The 12,367-nt window shown below is 43.8% G+C and overlaps 1 long non-coding RNA gene across 2 annotated transcripts in view; it reads right to left on the bottom strand.

The window, feature by feature from the left end:
- Positions 1 to 378: 378 nt before the first annotated feature.
- Positions 379 to 12,367, bottom strand: part of LOC110358189 (uncharacterized) — a 73,980-nt gene continuing 61,991 nt past the window's right edge. For both annotated transcript variants that reach the window (XR_002412358.2, XR_002412359.2), the window contains exon 4: positions 379 to 5,921. This is a non-coding gene — a long non-coding RNA (uncharacterized LOC110358189). The remainder of the gene's footprint in view (positions 5,922 to 12,367) is intronic.

Consider the following 12,367-nt stretch of genomic DNA (forward strand, 5'->3'; position numbering starts at 1 on the left):
GTTGCAGACACATCTTTGCAGGTACATGCACATCCTGGTCTCCAAGTCAGCAACAAAGAAGAAATCCATGGCAAAGAAGCTGGGCAGAGCGCAGGACAATGCAATGTGTGACCTGAAAAGCACTCACATCCACCTATTCCCACCCATCAGGCTAGAGCACCTCACCCAGCTGAGCCAGGCAGAGGAGGCTGCAGGCAGGTGACTTGACAGACCTCCATGCATGAGGTTGTCACGGTCCCAGGTCACAAGGAGCACATTCTCAGCCTACGCAAACCTTGTTCTCTCAAGGCAGGTGAAGGAGGAAGAACCTGAAGCAGAGGTGGCCACACAAGGGCAGCCCTGACATAGAAGACACACAGAGGAGCCTAAGCACTTTGCAGTAGTTCGTGCTGCCTAGAGGCACCCTGTGCCCACAGGGTACCCCTGAGACAGTCACAACCTGCCCTGTCAAACAGTGTGATGGGAAGTCTGGAAGTGGCATGACCAACTTTCAGGCGGACTGTGCTGTGTCCTGAGGGTGCAAGGTGCAGCAGTGGTTTGGCTCCTGCTTCACAGGATGGTGCACAGCTGTGCACCTAGAGATGTGCTTCTCTCCCCAGCTGCAAACAGTACACCCGTCTACTGATTCAGGGGAACAAGAAGAGCCAGCCCTCCTCACCCCACTGGTTTTTGCTGCAAAACGGGACAGAGGGGAGACAGCCCCTTAGGCTGCCTTCCTCCAGCTGCTCCTGCACAATTATCCCCAAGTCACGCATTTGCAATCACTTGTAGCCCAGGCTCTGGTGCCGAATTCTTAATAAAACAGACTTTCAGAGGTTACAGCGAAGATGCAAACAGATGGTGTAAGGCTCCGAGCACAGCTGATGTACAGAGCTGTCAGAAGGATCAGGGAAGTGCTTTCCCTTTACAGTGCGGTAGGACAGGGTGGCTCCAGGCTGTGCCACTCAGCGTTGCCAAAGGCATCACACCTCCCCACCAATACAGGCTGCAGCATAGGCCTTCCAGGAAGCTTCATTAAAAGCCAAGCCAGGGGTATCTTTTAATAGGTGAAAGGAAAAGGGGAAGGAAGAGTCACTTTCTTTAACAATTGGTCTCCCTCCAAAACTGCAATCCGATCGCAGGACTCTGTTTCTAACTGAAGCGTAGAGGAGGATTGTAGCTGCCCTGAATTTTGTATTAAATGGAGCACATCAGAAAATCCTGAACACATCTGAGAAACTGCAAATCTACACGTTAAAAAAACACCTCTTTAAACTTTGTGAAAGTAACAAAGGATGTTCAGCTTTGAACTCCCAATTATGAGCATTCAGGGACAACAGGGCTGTGCAAGGAACATGAGATTTCTAATTGATTTGATTTATTAGGTTCTTTTTCTGCTCTCGGAATATCTACAAGCATGTTGCAACTGTTACATGCATTTGTTTATTCAAATATATTCAATTAACACTACTCAGAATTTTTGACAAAAATCTGAATAGTGTTGCTTAACAGTAATTCGTTAGGGAAAAAGAAATGGTTCAACAAATCAGCAAAGCACAGAAGTACTCGTAGGTAGAGCCTGATTTCCATACTTATTTATCTGTGTGGCTTCAGAATTAACTCTCACAGTACTCACATCAGGATAACTACTGTTCCTATAGGCACAGTATGCAAACAATAAAGTTTGTAAACATATTCACTCAAACTGAACTCATTGAAAATGTCAGCCACTGCTTGTATACATTTAATTACATGCTAAGAACCAGCAGTGCAAGCAACAGGAAAAAAAAATCCAAAGAGAGAAATCAGACATGCCTTAAAAATTAAGCTTCTTGTTCAAGTCCCAGAAGACAATATCAGAACTGGCTCTGAAGAATAAAGAGCAGAAAAAAGAAAAACAGAAAACAGTTCACATTTTTCCATCTTCCCAAGTTGTACCCAGTGAATATTCTCCGCATCAGTCTTGCTTTGTGCAGACTACCGCTGTGTTAGCAAAGCCATTTTCTTTACCCAGAGAATGTGAATATTCCCTCTGAAGAGCACTTGAAGCATAGCGGGCAGAAATACTGCAGTGGAGAGAGGTTTCTCTGAAACTAACCATAATGGATTCCTTTTCATTCCTGCATTAAGAAGGGACTTGCTTCAGAGCAGGAGAGTAGTCAGGCTCCTTCAGAGATAATCTCCCCCTTTCACCTGCTATCAAATGGAGCCTGAAAGTGGAAATGTTTTTTCCTTGGGCTCTGCCCTGGGGTACCTGCTCCTGGTCCGCGGGGGATCTGCATCATACATGGCCAGGGAAGGTGGGGGAATCATGGTCTAAGAGTTAAAGCAGGAGAAAAGAGAGGAAAGACCCCTGGATTACAGTCTTTGCTCTGAGACAGAGGCAAATAGTCACTTACATGCAAATACAAAACTTCCCCTTTGAATTATTTTTTTCAATTCCCTACCAATTCCAGCTTATCTCCCCAAAACCGTCTTCACTTTTAAAATCAATTTATAACCGATCAGACAGCTAAAATAGCTTTGTACAGTAGGTGTCTCTAGTCAATGACTGATTTGCATTAAGAAAGATATGACAGCCAAGTGTGAAGAGAAAAGAATGATAGTTTAATTTTAGAAAAATTCCGCATTCATCTGAGAAACGATTACTAAGCACTGTCTATGTCCATACATAAATTATTTCTAAAAATGTGAAAGTATATTAAAATGCTAAAGATTTTCTTGCAGTGGAAGCAGGAAAGCTCCAGATCAGATGCCGTGGCCTTTCATGGGAAAGGATGGGGTGGACTTGCACCCTGGAGATGCATCTGGTGGTCCAGTGCCACTGATCCATGACACCAAGCAAGGACAAGAGGTAGAGGCTCAGGAGCAGGGGGACAGAGGGTCATGGGAGGAGAGGAAGGCTGAGGTAGAGGAAACCTCTCTCTCATGCTCCACATGTATGAGCAGTGGGATGTCCCTCCTGCTGCTATGGCAGGCTCTGCTCAGCCTTAGGCCTGCGCGCAGTGGTGCATGGAAATGTAAATAAATAAAATGAAAATAAATAGAGCGGTTCCCCAGTAGGCAGGCTGGGAGTGCCGGGCAGCCCGCTCCGGCTGCAACCTCCACAGAGCCAAAAGCAGCTCCAAGGAGCGTGACACAGCCATCAAGGGGATGTGCCAGGGAGCCAGGTGCCAGCTCCCAAAATAAGTCCTACAGCTTGTCAACAGAGCTCTGTCATCTCTATCCAGAAAAAGACTAATAGTGGGCTGACGCCTGGCACTGACAAATTACCAGGTTGCTGGAATTGAGATTTTTATTCATTGCTGAGTTTTGTTTCAATTTTTTAACGATATCTTATTTTACCAGGACAAGCTCTTTCTTTGTCCCCTCATGGTCCAAGCTGGCAAAAAGCAGCCTGAGATCTTCCACAAAGGAGAACCAGACCCTGTCAATGTCCTGTGCAAAAGTGTAGGGCATGCTCAAAGGCAGCAAGGACCCCGTTGCAAGATGAATTGTAGGCTCAGAGCCTACAAGGGCAGGAAGGGAAAGAGTCAAGAGGTGAGAAAGGTGTGTGAGGAGGGAGAAAGACAATGAGAAGGTTGCTGCAAGACCATTAGAGCATACTTTTGTGGGTTTTACAAGGTATTTCTCATTTTTCAGTGTCAAGAAGAGGATATGTATGCTGTGTTTGTCCCACGCTAACACACCCTTGGAGAACAGACATCAGTCACCGTCTGTGACACATTTTTATTAGCTGTTTCACAGAAGCATCCCTCCAAGTAGGGAATAACTCCATGCATCACAGCTCAGGTTTGACAGGAACGTTAAAGGTAAGATGTATTTTGATATATCAATCCAAATTTGTAGGCAGCAGGGGTAAGAATTGATGTAAAAAATTATTAAGATTACTTTTTATGAAAAAGTTAAGTTTGTGGCCCTCTAATGAACCTCTTACTATCTTACATAAAGATCTGTTTCAAACAATCTAAACTTGTGTTATCTGACATTTTGATTAGCCTCATCTCATTGCCTTGGAAACATCCTGTCTTCTTGCATTATAAGACCTGGAGCATTTGACACTATAATGCACAAGACCACTTTAGGGAGACAGCAAACTTTTATTAGTGTTGACTTCATTGCTATACACTAGAACACCATTATTTGACATATTCATCCGCACATCACCTAATTTCTGTGCAATATAACAGGAAACTCTTTTCTGGCTTCATTCAGAAGAAGAGAATTATTGTACAAGCAAATTACATCACATGGAGGACCAGAACCTTTCAGGGATTTTTGTTCTTAGAAGACAACATATAACAGAAACTTCTCTTTCCAGAAAAGTATACCCACAAGTACCAGCAGAATTACTCCAAGTTCCTTCACACAGACTTTTCAATGAACTTCATAAAAGAGGCAGGAATACAGTAATTCTTTCATATACAGATGGGTCCAAAGACTGAAAGGCAACGGGAAACTCCTCAGCAGATTTGAGAGCAGACTTTGAAGAGAGGAGGTACCTCCAGCTCCATAAACACTTACCAGTCTTCACCCTTAGTTTTGGGCCCCCCTCCCAATCTCAGCGAGAGCTTGGGAAAAGCAGAACACTTCCAAAAATACTTTTTTGTGGCTTCGCTACTGAGATCTTCAATGGCTATCCATTGTCACAACAGAGATATCAACCTTTGGTGCATGCTGGTGAACTGTTACCAAATCATCAGTCATTATAGTGTATTGGCCTGGACCAAACTCAGTTCATTCAGAGCAGTGTGCTTCCATGATCTCAGTACAAAGTGAGCACACTACTCATTCCTTTGCAAATATAGCACTGACAGGGTAAGGCATTTAATTGTCTCATGAAAATAATTTAACTAGCCTATAAAAATGACACCATTGTAGTATGACACTAAACCATTTCAATTCCTTCGAAACTGCTTTGAAACTAGGCAGAACTCAAATGTTTCCCACCCAGGACAATAAAGAGTAAGTTGCTTTATTTTGCATAATTTGCTTTTAGACTTTTTTAACAGATTTGTCCTGAAACAAGCAAGTATCAATTTTAGGTAACACATTTTAGACAGCAATTTCACACACACAGTGGTCGAAATACTGTATAATGGAATGTTTCTGTGGTAAAAGGATTATGCTGGCTTACACCAAAAGCTGCATCTCTAATTTAGTAATTATGCCTTCTAAGCAATACATTTCTTAAATGGTGAGAAATTAAATATTTTCCGTCAGGAGGGCAAAAGGTTCATCAGATGAGTTTGAGTCAAGTGTCCGAAATTGGAGTTGAAAAGTGCCGTCCCCCATCCAGCAACAGCTACGATTTTCCATCGTTCAGGGCAGAGTCACATTCAAGGAGTTCAGCTCCCTAGATTCACATTAATTTGTTAAATCTGTTTTCTCTGACATCTTAGCCACAAAGTATGGGTTTTCACCCAGGACTTCCGTATGGCAGAATACCCTCACTGCCTCTGTTTCCATTGACCGATAATTGCTGAAACTACATTCCAGTGCTTTTGAAAACAGTTCAGCTGGCTGAGGCCTAACAGGAGGCACATGCCAGAAAATAACCTCAAAGATGATCTTTCTCTTTAGAGAAAGCTAACAAAAAAGAGCACTTTTCCTTTTTTCTCCAGGTAGAAGCTTCCTCATTTACCTGGTAGAAAGGAAGTTTAATGATGTCTTTTCAGATCACTTGCTCTTTTTCAGGACTGCAGTAGGACTAGTTTGCTCTGGACCCCTGATACCATTTTCTGCAGTAAGTCAACAGCACTGATTTTGTCAGCAATGTCTGTGCAGGAAACAAATGATCCTGCCAGGGGCATCCATGGGATGGATTCTCCCCAACAGGAGCCTCAGAGAGGCAGAAGAACTGAGCCACTTGTCTCTGTGTCGGTGCCCTGGGATAATAAAGTGCTTTTATTATTCAGTCTTCTGCCACTGATCAGAAGGACCTGTGTAAAAAATACAGAATCTGCCTTAATGGTCCAGGTAATTAATTTCTGTTCTTCATCTGAGCACACAGAAACAAGGCAAGACCAGCTCAGGCCTAAACCCCACAAAAGAATCCCCAAAGTTTTCCACAGGACAGCCACACATCAGAGGATGGGAGCAAATCACAACAAAATCTGGGCAGCCATCTCCCTCCCCGGGTGGACCTGGAGTCCTTAGCCAGCAACAGAGTTAGGGTCAGACTGCACCTTCTCCATCCCTCACAACTGCTGTAGGATGGGCTGCAGGCTCAAGGAGGACATCTCCACCGTCCTTAAAGGGTAGTTCTGCAAGGACATAGAAATATAGCACATGCCTTGCTCTACTTCATGTTTTCATATCTGGGGACAAATAAACCAGACCTTTCTCATGGCACTACCAAGCCCCCAGCCACAGGGTCATCTCTGCTCAGTGGGTACCCCACTGCTCTGGAAGTCCCCTCCTCTCCTCCTTGAGGCTGTACTTACTCAGAGAGTGCATGGGCTGCAAATCTGGTCCTGAACACTGGCTACAGTCATCACTTTACATGATGATCTGGCACAGTCAAACAACATTTCCTCTCAAGGCACATCTGAGCAAAGCTCTACGTTTTTCCAATGCAAGGTGACATTCTGCTATTAATACATGACTCTGGGAGACAAAAACCTGCAGGAGCACCACTGGGACTACGAACAGCACCCAACTACATGGCAGCTGAGAAGAGAACAGAGCTGCTCTCTCATTTACCTAATTAAAACCCAAATATTTACTCCCAAATTGAGCTGAGCTGCAACTACTCTATACCAGCTGGTTATCCCATTGAGCAAAGAAAGGAGGGAAATGGATTTCTTCCTGTTTTCCTTACTGGTCAAGAGATTAAAAGCAATATAGTGGTGTTGGTCCCTAGGTATTGTCTGATTAATTTCCTGTTAGCCAGATGGCAAATTGCCAAATTCACTTCTCCTTAAATGAGAAATAGACTGTTCCATGATCTGAAATGAACTTTGTTAGTGTGACACTAATAATTCAGCACTTAGAACCCAGAGAAAATATTATAAGTAAATATAGGCATGCATTACCTATCAAGGTTCCTTTTTGCTTTTGCTCTGGGTAGGCAAAGAAATACAATGCATCAGATATTTCACCACCAGAGTCAGGTAGGAAGGGTCTGACTTCTACAGGAAAGGTGTTAAAAGGCAAAAAGGTCAGAAGCCCTGAGAAATTAATTTCCCCTGGCAGCATCTAGAAACTTGTTCCTACTGATTTTCAATAGTGTTGTTCAGGTCAGTTGTAACACAGAGAAGTCTTCTTCCCTATCTCCATGTTTCTTGTCTAGCTAATAAGCTGGGACTTTCCTAGCTGAATGCTGTCTGCTGGCCCATAAAGCAGCTCCTTCTCTTGCCTGATTCTCCTGGCAATTTCACATTAATAAACATTCTGAGTTCTCCAGCATGTCATTTCCTTCAGTCTCCTTCATAGTAGAGGTTTATAGCCAAGTTCACCTTAGAAACCACGGGTACAAGGCTGGCATCAGCAACCCATAAGATACATGAGATTGCTTCATTCATTCAATGTTATGCATGTGTTTGGGAGAGCAGTTATGATATGCGTATCTTTGCCTACTGTCTGCACCAGCCTCTTGTATCAACAGGGATTTCAGATAACTCCTCTTTGCCACCTCGAGCAGCAGTTTCTTCCCAAATAGTGCTCCCCGAGGGACTGACATGCCATAGAAGATAAATGTTCTGAAGACACTCGCTGAAAATATTGTGTTAATTCCCCAATTAAAAGTCTCAGGAGGAGGATAATGAGTGATCTGTTAGCAATTCTGTAGATCAACAGTTGTCTGATACCCAACATCTGGGGGCTACTGCCCTCGAGTAGCAGCTAATTGGCCCCAGTTACCATAGTGCCTCACAGTCCTTAATGTATGTATCCTCACTACTGCTCAATAAAGCAAATAAGGACTGATTTCAGTTCAACAGACTGGGAGCTGTGTCTCAGAGAAAGAAGGGAGCTGACTTTATAGCACTATATTCCACCTATAAATCACAAAGTGAGGCTAAATCCAGGTCCTGACAAGTTCTTTCTACCCAGGGGAGAAAGTGGCTACAGAAGATGATGCTTATTTGGGTCAAACTCACTTATTTACAAGGACTGCAAAAGTGCTGCTTCCCTGTCATAATCAAACAACCAGCGGTTTCTTCACCTAACCCCTCTCAGCCAGCTCTGCAACTGAAAAAAGCTGTGGCAAGGCCTTTTTTCGAGTGAAGATCCAGTGATTGCTCTGTCTTGGTTTTGTGTTACTTTCTGCCTCTGTCTCTGCAGAGTCCTGCTCCTTCTCCCACACAGACAGGCACAAAGAGCTCATTACCTCTCCCTCCAGGGCTTGCTCTTTTATTCACACAGGCCAGCATAATTCAGCTTTTGCAGGAGCTTAAGAACTTGCTTCTAAGGTTTTGAAGACTTGGTACAACCAGGGAGCTCTGTCACTTGTAAGACTTATCTTGAACAAAACGTGGCTTTAAACCCGCTCCCTGCAAATGTGCCCAGGCTCTAACAGCACTGAGATACCTCAAGATTTTTTTAAAATGCTCTGTCAGCATTGATTTCAATAGGAGCTGGATGCCTAATCTGCTTATGCACTTCTGAAAATCCTATTAAGTGCCTCTTTACTTCTCTAGGTGCCTAAATATACTTTTCTTAATTTGGCTCTAAGTGATTCGCATCCATCATCAAGATTTTTGAGAGTATGGCTCGGGGGGAGACACCTCTCTGTCACAGCCCTTCCATGCAGTCTGTCACTTGTTCAGATACCTAAACCAGGAACCAAGCTCTCGCAAAGATGCTGTGACAGTGTGAAATACATCTATTAAACTGTGAACACGTTCCGTGCTGTTGCCTCCATGTCTCCTTACGCCTCCCATCCAGCCCTGAGCACGTGCTCCCTCTCCCCCCAGGAGCCCTCACCATGGGGTTAGCACAAGGCAAATGGCTTCAGCCCCCTTTCCACTGCTGCCCAAGACTTATACAATTTTCTGCAGCCATCCCCAGCTGAGGCTGGAGCTGCGGCTGCTTGGCAAGAGCAGGGACATGCATTTTGAGAGGACGCAGGGACTTGCGTTTGTGTGCTTGGGGGCAGCAGCCAGGACAGTTGCAGTGTCTCACCTTGGCCCCCAGCCTAACAAATATGGTGCTTACAGAGATGTGCAACCAAATGAGGCAGCAGAGATAAACATTTACTTTTAAGGACGTCCGAGAGAATTAAATGCCTGTGGCTCAGAAATGCCATTGCTCAGCTTTTCTTATCTTCCTGGCTTGTGTAACTAAAGGGCAGTCACAAGTGAGAAAAAGCGTGAGTGGACGAACATCTGAGAGGCTTGAAAGAGCAGAGGCTTGGCTCTGGAGTTTGTGGCAACAGGATGGCCAAACACACCTCGATTTGTGGAAAGGGCACTAAAACATGGTTTGTGTCTTTAGACCCAGCACTGAATGCAGTAACTATTCCCTGCAGCCAATGGACGTAGAAGTGTAGAGGCCAAGAAGAAACTGAACTGGCCATGACCAGGCTGGTACTTGCCTACAGACAACCTCTTGGGAAAGATGGCCCCACTGGTGTTCTCAGCAACTCTGCCTCAGCTACACTGCAAGCCTTGGTCAGAAAGGAGAAAGGAAATTAGCACCTCAGGGACTTGAAGTTTAAAGAGTCCTCAGACTCTTTAAAGCCGTTAACCATTCGGCTTACGGCCTTTAGCCATTCTTAAAAAGAAAAGAGACTTTGAAAGGGGGAATAAAGTTAGAACATTCTGGTTTTGATATAGAAGAACAACTATTTTAAAAGAGACACGAGAAATGGGAACCTATTCAGAGATCTAAGCACACTTTAAGAGAAATCTAGAAATAGCAAATGCTCGGAACCTGGTCAGCTATTTATCCTCTTACAGAACCCATGCTTCAGCCCAGAAAGCCTTGATAAACCAGAGCCTAAAATTCCAGTTGGCCTTTGCCACTGATTTCTCTGTGTTAATCCTGTTTGCTAATAATCACAGTGGAGCAGCTGCAAGCCCAATAAAGGACCCAGTGGTGCAGGGTCCAGCCCATGGGCTTCGGTCAGCAACCTCTGCACTCCCAGGTCTTTCCTTGCAAGGTGTTGGCTTGAGCAAGTTATACATCTGTGTTCCAGTCCCCTGTCTGCAATACCGTAGTAATAACAGTGGCCTTATACAATCCTTATCAATTAAATAGTTAACATTTGCAGCAGACACTGAGAATAATAAATCACCTTTATGCAAAAGAGTGAATAAACTTCCATATGAAAAACCTAGCATGTTAAGATTTGCTGTTACACAACAAGCCTTACTGGGAACAAGTTTCTCATGCAGATCCCAGAGAAAAAAGTTCTTGAGGTGCCTCCAGCAGCCCAGATCAGGGGAAGAAAATAAAAAAATAATGGAGTTGAGGGGGGGGGGAGGGGAGGGGAGGGGAGGGGAGGGGAGGGGAGGGGAGGGGAGGGGAGGGGAGGGGAGGGAAGGGAAGGGAAGGGAAGGGAAGGGAAGGGAAGGGAAGGGAAGGGAAGGGAAGGGAAGGGAAGGGAAGGGAAGGGAAGGGAAGGGAAGGGAAGGGAAGGGAAGGGAAGGGAAGGGAAGGGAAGGGAAGGGAAGGGAAGGGAAGGGAAGGGAAGGGAAGGGAAGGGAAGGGAAGGGAAGGGAAGGGAAGGGAAGGGAAAGATCTTCCCATTGAATCCATCACAATGAGCAGAGTGAAGAAGGAAGGGTTACATTTGTTCCTGGTGGGAAGCCATGAGAATACTTTCACCTTGAAACTGCCAGGTTTACAAGGAAGATCCCCCAGCTGGATTTCCTCAGGGAGCAAATGACTAACACAAAGTTGGAGAGGCTCTCTTTTTTGCAGAGGAGCAGAGCTTCCCTCAATACCTCTTTGGAGAAAATAGTTTGCATGAGGCCTAGAGCCAGGGGCCAGAACATAACCTAATTAGGCCGGAAAGGGTGATTAGCTGTTTATTTTGAAGATGTTCAAACCATGCACTTACATTATACACTGCCTGGGAGAAAAAGAATGCTGTTTATACTCCCTGATCTGAAGGATCAGCAGAGTTTATTTTCTCCTACAAACGAGGGCCTGTTCTACTTACATTCTTTCAGCTGAGATCAGATCTGTTTATTTTCACTCATCTACAGGAAATGGGAATATTTCAGTCTATTATTCTGAGTTCAGGGAAGCAGTTTGTGTTGCTTAACCATGGACAAAGGCAAATTAGTCACAGCCTTCACATGCTACCTCAAAAGACTTGTATAATAGTAGTACCATTAGTGGCAAAAGGATTTATAAAAACCCATAGTGTAAATTTTGCTTCTTGAACCTTTTCCATAAGGCATGAGAAAGTCTGTTAAGCCCCCCAGATGACTGGCATTCTGCTGTGGGAGATGGAGTGGATCAAGTTCTCCCTCTTCCCAGCAGGCACTATCAGGTATTGATTCTGAGCTGAGGGGTTTAATGCAATATTTTCAAGCTCACTGCTTTTTTACTGTATTGAATTACTTGCTGATTCATGAGGATACCTGGAAGCACAGCTATGGAAAAGGAAAATTCTGGTGGGAGAGAAGAGAGGTACAATGGGGCTTCCCACACATGACTTCTGGTCAGGCCAGTGGCAAAGACAAAGATGTCTTCACAATATATATAGCACATTCCACCAAAAGTTACAGTGGGATCCCACTTCAGTGTTCCCAAATGTTTGTTTGAGTTGGCTTCATATTTAATTATAAAACAATGCCATTCTGCTAGAGTTTGTTAGCAGGATTTGTTTGCATGCTTTGATGTTTTATTTTTAATGATATCTTGTGTTCATGAAGCCTTTGGTAAGATTCTCTGCTGATAAAAATGCTCAAATTATAGCAAACGGACTATGAGGTGACAATATATCTTAGAGTGCACTTTATTTTCTTTTAAGTTAAGCTTTTTGATGGTGAATTAAATTATTTTAATTGTATCTTACTTATTTTAAACTTAAATCAAGACTGTTTTCCAGCTACTGAAACTTAAAAATTCTGCAGAACCTAGGCAACTGCAGGTGCTGTGAATGTAAATTTTATCTGTTGACTACCTTCAGCAGAAGAAACAATCAAGAATGCACCAAACATCAAATACTGTGATGAAGACAGAAATTACAGGCAACCAATTATAAAGATATGGAGCAGCAGAAGGTACAATGTGTTACATGCATTATGGATCTGCCAGAATAGGCTACTTAAGGATGTACAATAATAATTTAGATTGTTGATCATAATAATCTCATGCTGGTCATAACTGTCTGGCTGTTATTTTATGCTTCCCCAGCCTGTTTGCTGAATGTGTTTGCTGGTTTTTGTACTTGTTTATAGTCTCCAAATTGTTCCAGGTGAAGTGAATT

This window comes from Columba livia, chromosome 1 (assembly GCF_036013475.1).
Source record: "Columba livia isolate bColLiv1 breed racing homer chromosome 1, bColLiv1.pat.W.v2, whole genome shotgun sequence".
NCBI classification, from domain to species: domain Eukaryota; kingdom Metazoa; phylum Chordata; class Aves; order Columbiformes; family Columbidae; genus Columba; species Columba livia.